Below are 7379 nucleotides of genomic sequence, written 5' to 3' on the forward strand. Positions count from 1 at the left end.
TCATCTCTGTCGGTTTAGAAACTAGCATCGGCGTAACCCCTTACGACAAGCTCTTCCTCACCTCCATAAACTAGGAACATCTCTTTAGTCCTTTTCAGGTACTTCAAAATAGTATTTACCGCTGCCCAGTGGCTCTCACCTGGGTTGGCTTGGTATCTGCTTACTAGGCTTATTGCAAAAGCAACATCTGGCCTTGTACATATCATGGCATACATGATGGATCCGATTGCCGAGGCATACAGGATCCTACTCATCCTGCTTCGCTCATCAGATGTCGAAGGACTCTGAGTCTCGCTTAGCCTTATACCATGTGAGAGTGGCAAGAACCCTTTCTTTGCCTCACTCGTGTTGAACCGCTTCAACACTTTATCTATGTATGTGCTCTGGCTTAAGCCGAGCAGCCTCCTCGATCTATCTCTATAGATCTTAATGCCTAAAATGTACATTGCCTCACCAAGGTCCTTCATCGAAAACTTGCCATTCAATGACTCCTTGACCGAGTTCAGCATCGAAACATCATTTCCGATTAGTAGTATGTCATCCACATACAAGATCAAAAACACTATCGAGCTCCCACTTAACTTCTTGTATAAACAAGATTCCTCTTCGCTTTTGAAGAAACCGAAACCAGTGACGACATCATCAAAATGAATGTTCCAGCTCCGAGATGCTTGCCTCAACCCATAATGGATCTCTTGAGCTTGCATACCTTACTAGTGCTAGTCGGATCGACAAAACCCTCGGGCTGTATCATATACACGTCCTCGGTTAAATTTCCGTGAAGGAAAGCCATCTTGACATCCATCTGCCATATCTCGTAATCAAAATATGCAGCTATAGCTAGTACGATCCTCACCGACTTCAGCATCGCTACCGGCGAGTAAGTCTCATCGTAGTCAATTCCTTGAACTTGTCCATAACCCTTAACGACAAGCCGAGCTTTGTGGATTTGAACATTTCCATCCACATCGGTTTTCTTCTTAAAGACCCATTTGCAACCAATGGCTGTTACGCCAGGCGGCGGATCAACCAAGTCCCAGACTTGATTCTCATCCATGGACTTTAACTCGGATCTCATGGCCTCCAGCCATGCCTCAGAATCTGGGCTCACCATCGCTTCCGCATACGTGGCCGGCTCGTCACTCTCTAGCAACAATACATCGCGCACTCTGCGCAATCTCTCCGACCTCCGTGGTTCCGGTGCCGCTTCCACTACGGGTTCCCTGACTGACTCCGGTATGATCTCATCACCAGCCGAGCCGTCCCCGATTGGTCCTCGAATTTCTTTGAGTCGGGCCGTCCTCCCACTGGCCTCCTGACTGAGAAACTCTTTCTCAAGGAAAACCCCGTTCCGAGCAACAAACAATTTGTTCTCTTCCCGGTTGTAGAAGCTATATCCCAAGGTTTCCCTCGGATATCCCACGAATATGCATTTATCCGACTTGGGTGTAAGCTTGTCTGACATAAGTCGCTTGACAAATGCTTCACAACCCCAAATCTTTAGAAAAGACAAACTGGGACTCTTCCCGGTCCACATCTCATGTGGTGTCTTGTCTACGGATTTTGATGGTACCCTCTTAAGTGTGAAAGCTGCAGTTTCTAGAGCGTATCCCCAAAATGACAAGGGTAAATCCGATTTGCTCATCATTGACCGGACCATGTCCAACAAGGTACGATTCCTCCGTTCCGACACGCCGTTTCTCTGTGGCGTACCCGGAGGTGTGAGCTGAGGTACTATACCTCGGATTTTCAGATGATCATCAAACTCCTGGCTCATGTACTCACCTCCATGATCTGATCGTAGAAGCTTTATAGTCTTGCCGAGCTGATTCTCAACCTCCTTCTGAAACTCTTTGAACTTTTCAAAAGTTTCCGACTTGTGCCTAATCAAATAGATATATCCATATCTACTCAAGTCGTCGGTAAAAGTCATGAAGTACTGATAGCCACCTCTGGCAGTTGTGCTCATTGGACCACACACATCACTATGTATAAGTTCCAATAGCTCGGACGCCCTCTCGCAACTCTTTCCGAAAGGAAACTTAGTCATCTTGCCTAGAAAGCATGATTCACATGTCTCGAACGACCCGAAGTCGGACGAAGTTAGGAGCCCATCATCATGGAGCTTCTTCATGCGTTTCAGACTAATGTGTCCAAGCCGGCAATGCCAGAAGTATGTCGGATTTATCTCATTAGGCTTATGCCTCTTGACATTCACCTTATAGACCGGTTCCTGTTCCAGATTCAATATAAATAGCCCATCAACAATGGGTGCATAGCCGTGGAACATACCATTCAAATAAAACGAACAACCAATGTCCTTTAAATTGAATTCATAACCCTGACTCATCAAACATGAGGTAGAAATAATGTTCCGACTAAGTGCAGGAATGTAATAACAATTATTCAATTCCAAAATAAATCCAGAAGGAAGCTGGAGTTGCATCGTGCCGACCTCCAACGCAGCAACTCTTGCTTTGTTGCCGACCCTGATGTCAATCTCCCCTTGTGCCACACGCCTAGTTCTTACCAGCCCCTGCATCGAGTTGCAAATATGAACAACCGATCTGGTATCAAATACCCAAGAGCTACTAGGTATGTCAGCAAGGTAAATGTCTATAACATATGCAACAAGTGTACCTTTGCCTGAAGAAGCATTTCCGGCCTTCTTGCCATGCTCTGCAAGCCACTTGCTACAGTTCCTCTTCCAGTGACCGGTCTCCTTGCAATGATAGCAAATGGTCTTCGAGTCCGGTCCAGACTTCGGCGCAGCGGCGGAGGTTACCGTCTCCGTGCCCTTTGCCTTAGCCTTCTTCTTGGACCAACTCTTCTTGAACTTAGCCGATTTCTGCACCATCAACACTTGATGCGTGCCTTTCTTAATATCCTGCTCTGCCACTTTGAGCATCCCATGCAATTCAGTGAGCTTTATCCATGCCATGCATATGATAGTTTGAGACGAACGTCCCATAGCTGGGTGGAAGAGAACCCAGAACTGCATCAGTAGCCAGCTCATCCAAGAGCGGGAAGCCCAACCTATCCAAAGCTTGCACATATCCAATCATCTTGATCACATGTGGGCTCAGTGGATCACCTTCCTGCAGCTTGCAATCCATCAAGGATCGCCAGACGTTGAACCTTTCGGTCCTAGCCTGTGTCTGAAACATGCTCTTGAGACTCTCGATCATATCGTAAGCCTCAACATTTTTGAAATGTTGTTGCAAATCGGGCTCCATACAAGCCAGCATCAGACAGCTGATCTCCGTTGATTCATCGACGAGTTTTCGGTAGGCATTCTTAGCAGTGGAACTAGCATTATCGGCAGGTTCCTCTGGAAGTGGATCCTCTAGAACATGTTCCTTTTTATCATGCTTGAGAACAATTCTCATATTTCTATACCAGGTGGTAAAGTTTGTTCCATTTAGTTTATCCTTTTCCATAATTGATTTCAATGCAAAGTTGGGTTGAGCAGGTGGTGCCATTGATCCACAACAGAAAATATGCAATCACTAAGAAATGTGTTTATGTAGAGTAATTCAAGCCTTAAAAAGAAATACTCCCACTCAAGTCAGCATCCCTCCGCAAACTCTCAGTGATTTAGGATCCGACTAGCACATGGGACTAGTGAGCTTTAGCATCACTGCTAGACAACATGCCTATTCGGTAAGCAACTCCTTGCTAATCGTATCTCTATACGACTCCTGTCGGTCGGGAAGGTATCTCATACCCCGGCCCCCAACCTTCTTTGCCACAAGGCCCAAAACCGTTTTGATAGCCTTGTGAAGTTAACCTGATGCAGTGCATGTCCATGTCCGACACGAACCCTTCAGTTCAAGGACACCCAGCAGTACCTCAATTTTATGAGCCCACTACTAGACGTACTTGACGTGCGAAGGTGCAACATCGGGGATGGCAATTCGCTTGATATTCATGAGGGATCTTTCTACCATTCTAACATGCATAGAAAACAAGAAGCATAACAATCACAAATAAACACATATTGTGAAATAGTATGGCTCCTTCATAGACGTTCTTCATGGTCGGCTCCGACTCCGATGACCATCTAGGAACTCCATCTTGTTTGTCACGCCCGGACGCCAAGCCACCAACCTGATCTCTATTATTCAACTACTACAACTAGTAATGAATTTTACATAGAGTCACAAGTCGACACGCAGGTCGTTATACAATATTATGACAGCACTTTGGCTCCTGCCGGCTGACAAACATGACACGCAGGCCATATATAATTTACACACATGCATCACATACACATGAGCCATACTATCCACATCAAACCTGCAAAACAAAGTTATGCATAGAATCGCATTCTACCGGTTTGAGTGATCGTGTACGAAATACAAGGCGCTACGCACACGGCGGTCCCGCTAAAGAACCGGGAACATGCAAGAGGCTCTGATACCACTGATGGGTTCTACGGTAGGGTGCGTCGACTGCAAATTAAAATTTTCCTATGCGCAGAACAACCAGGAACATGCTACGGGAGATGGATCACAGTTCGTTACCACTAGACGCGCAGTGTCGTGCAGCGGAAGAAGAGTTGGGGCAGCGTGTTCACATGGATCGTCTCCTCCTCGTCCGATCTCCCACGAAGAGCCGGTCGTCGGATCCCTCGTACAAGTTCGTCGGAGCTGTGCAGGTGCACCGCCTCTAAAGGTATCCGCGCGTGCAGGAGGAACACCGTGCAGCGGACTGCTAGGTCCGATCACACAGTCGGCGGCGAGTGGAGGTGTCTATTCGCAACACATGCAAACCCTAGTCACAGCGCCGAAGCGATCAACCCCATGAGTGTGCTGCACCTCCACTTTATATAGGCGTCCGTCGCGGGCTCAACACTTGGGCCTCGCACGGACCCTAAAGCCCATAAGTCTACTCGGCCACAATCCGAATACAGCTCGGATCACATCCGACCAGTGTCCTCGGATCCGACCTCGCAGGTTCCTTCCCTTAAGCGCGTGACCCCTTAGGTTCAAGTCAGCTTGGTCGCAGTTCGGATCACCTCCGAATTGCACGGTTGGTAGCGGCCTCTAGCAAGGCGTGCCGAACACCCAGCAGACTATGAAGCTGGTTAGCGAACCTGTACATCACACTTCCATTCCTTTTGCCACACGATATACGTTGTTGAGCTCAAGGCGAGTCTGTCATCCTTGTGCTAGCCCGACCTCTTTCTCATTCCAGTGATGCCGACCACTATCCGGATTATCTCATAATCCTTGTCGCATGGCCATGCTTATCCTGGTCGGATCACACGAGGGGTCCAGAGTATATCTCTCCTGGTCGGAGGGGCAAATCCCATCTTGCTCGACCATGTCTCACAGCATAGGTCTGAACAAGCCCGAAACCTACCTTTGTAACTACCCAGTCGCGGAGTAGCGTTTGGTCGGCCCAAGGCAGGTCTGTCATCATCCCGAGTACATGTGCCAGCTCAGGTCTTAGGACATAGAACGTATGTTGTACTAGAGACTCACAGATGACATATCGCTGCGTCTCATAGTTGGGTCTGTCCGACTCGGAACTTACCTTGACTCGGATCCGACTACGTCGAATCCGCCAGACCTTTCCAAGTCCATATTATCCGGTTAGCATCCAATGCTCCATGGCTAGTGAGACCAAGCCATCGATCGTGTCATATTGTAGTCTAGTCAGCTGCGCGTCCACACAGCCCTTTCGACTAGGGACCTTTTAGGACAGTCATCATACAATGCATAGTCCCACAAACAAGTCACCTACTTGCTGATACACATCATTGATAATGTCCAAGGACTATCTTTATTCATAAACACATAGGAAATATCATCATACATGATTGCCTCTAGGGCATATCTCCAACAAACTTGTCCTCTTTGGTGTATATTCACCCAGAAAAGCGCAAAGGCGAATGGTTGCCACCCCGTCTTGCTCGGGGTGACACGACAGTACTAGATGGCGAGGAGCATGTGTTGCCCGGAGTCTAGGAGGTAGTAGTAGCACAACGTGGGGCACCCAAAGATGCTCGGGATACGAGCAACCACTGGATACTGCAGGCACATAGGGTACACATGCATGAGCTCCCTCGTCCCCTTCCAGATGCCGAACGACCAGCCTGGGAATGGCAAGGCGGTCCAGAGATCGAGGCCCTGGTGGATGACAGACCATTGTGGCTTCCTGAACTAACACTATGAGACATCAGCCTGGCCATAGTGGGGGTAACATAATCGGTAACATGCACTTGGGACTAGAAAACATGCTTATGTGGCACACAATTAAAGAAGAGAGAGGGTTAGAGTAACATAGGTAGATACTGTTGGGAATCGTAGCATAATTTTAAAATTTTCCTACGTTCACCAAGATGCATCTATGGAGTATACTAGCAGAGAGGGGAAGGGAGTGCATCTACATACCCTTGTAGATCGCGAGCGGAAGCGTTCCAATGAACGTGGATGACGGAGTCGTACTCGCCGTGATCCAAATCACCGATGACCGAGTGCCGAACGGACGGCACCTCCGCGTTCAACACACGTACGGTGCAGCGACGTCTCCTCCTTCTTGATCCAGCAAGGGGGAAGGAGAGGTTGATGGAGATCCAGCAGCACGACGGCGTGGTGGTGGATGTAGCGGGTCTCTGGCAGGGCTTCGCCAAGCTTCTGCGAGAGAGAGAGAGAGGTGTTGCAGGGGAGGAGGGAGGCACCCAAGGCTGTTGGTTGCTGCCCTCCCTCCCCCCCCTTTATATAGGCCCCCTTGGGAGGGGGGGCGGCCAAAACCCATCTAGGGTTGGGGGGCGGCGGCCAAGGGGTGGAAAGGGGTGCCTTGCCCCCCAAGGCAAGGGGGAAGCTCCCCCCCTTAGGGTTCCCAACCCTAGGCGCATGGGGGGAGGCCCAAGGGGGGCGCCCCAGCCCACTAAGGGCTGGTTCCCTTCCACTTTCAGCCCACGGGGCCCTCCGGGACAGGTGGCCCCACCCGGTGGACCCCCGGGACCCTTCCGGTGGTCCCGGTACAATACCGGTAACCCCCGAAACTTTCCCGATGGCCGAAACTTGACTTCCTATATATAATTCTTCACCTCCGGACCATTCCGGAACCTCTCGTGACGTCCGGGATCTCATCCGGGACTCCGAACAACTTTCGGGTTTCCGCATACATATATCTCTACAACCCTAGCGTCACCGGACCTTAAGTGTGTAGACCCTACGGGTTCGGGAGACATGCAGACATGACCGAGACGCCTCTCCGGTCAATAACCAACAGTGGGATCTGGATACCCATGTTGGCTCCCACATGTTCCACGATGATCTTATCGGATGAACCACGGTATCGAGGATTCAATCAATCCGTATGCAATTCCCTTTGTCAATCGGTATGTTACTTGCCCGAGATTCGAT

Source organism: Triticum aestivum, chromosome 5D (genome assembly GCF_018294505.1).
Source record: "Triticum aestivum cultivar Chinese Spring chromosome 5D, IWGSC CS RefSeq v2.1, whole genome shotgun sequence".
Lineage (NCBI taxonomy): Eukaryota > Viridiplantae > Streptophyta > Magnoliopsida > Poales > Poaceae > Triticum > Triticum aestivum.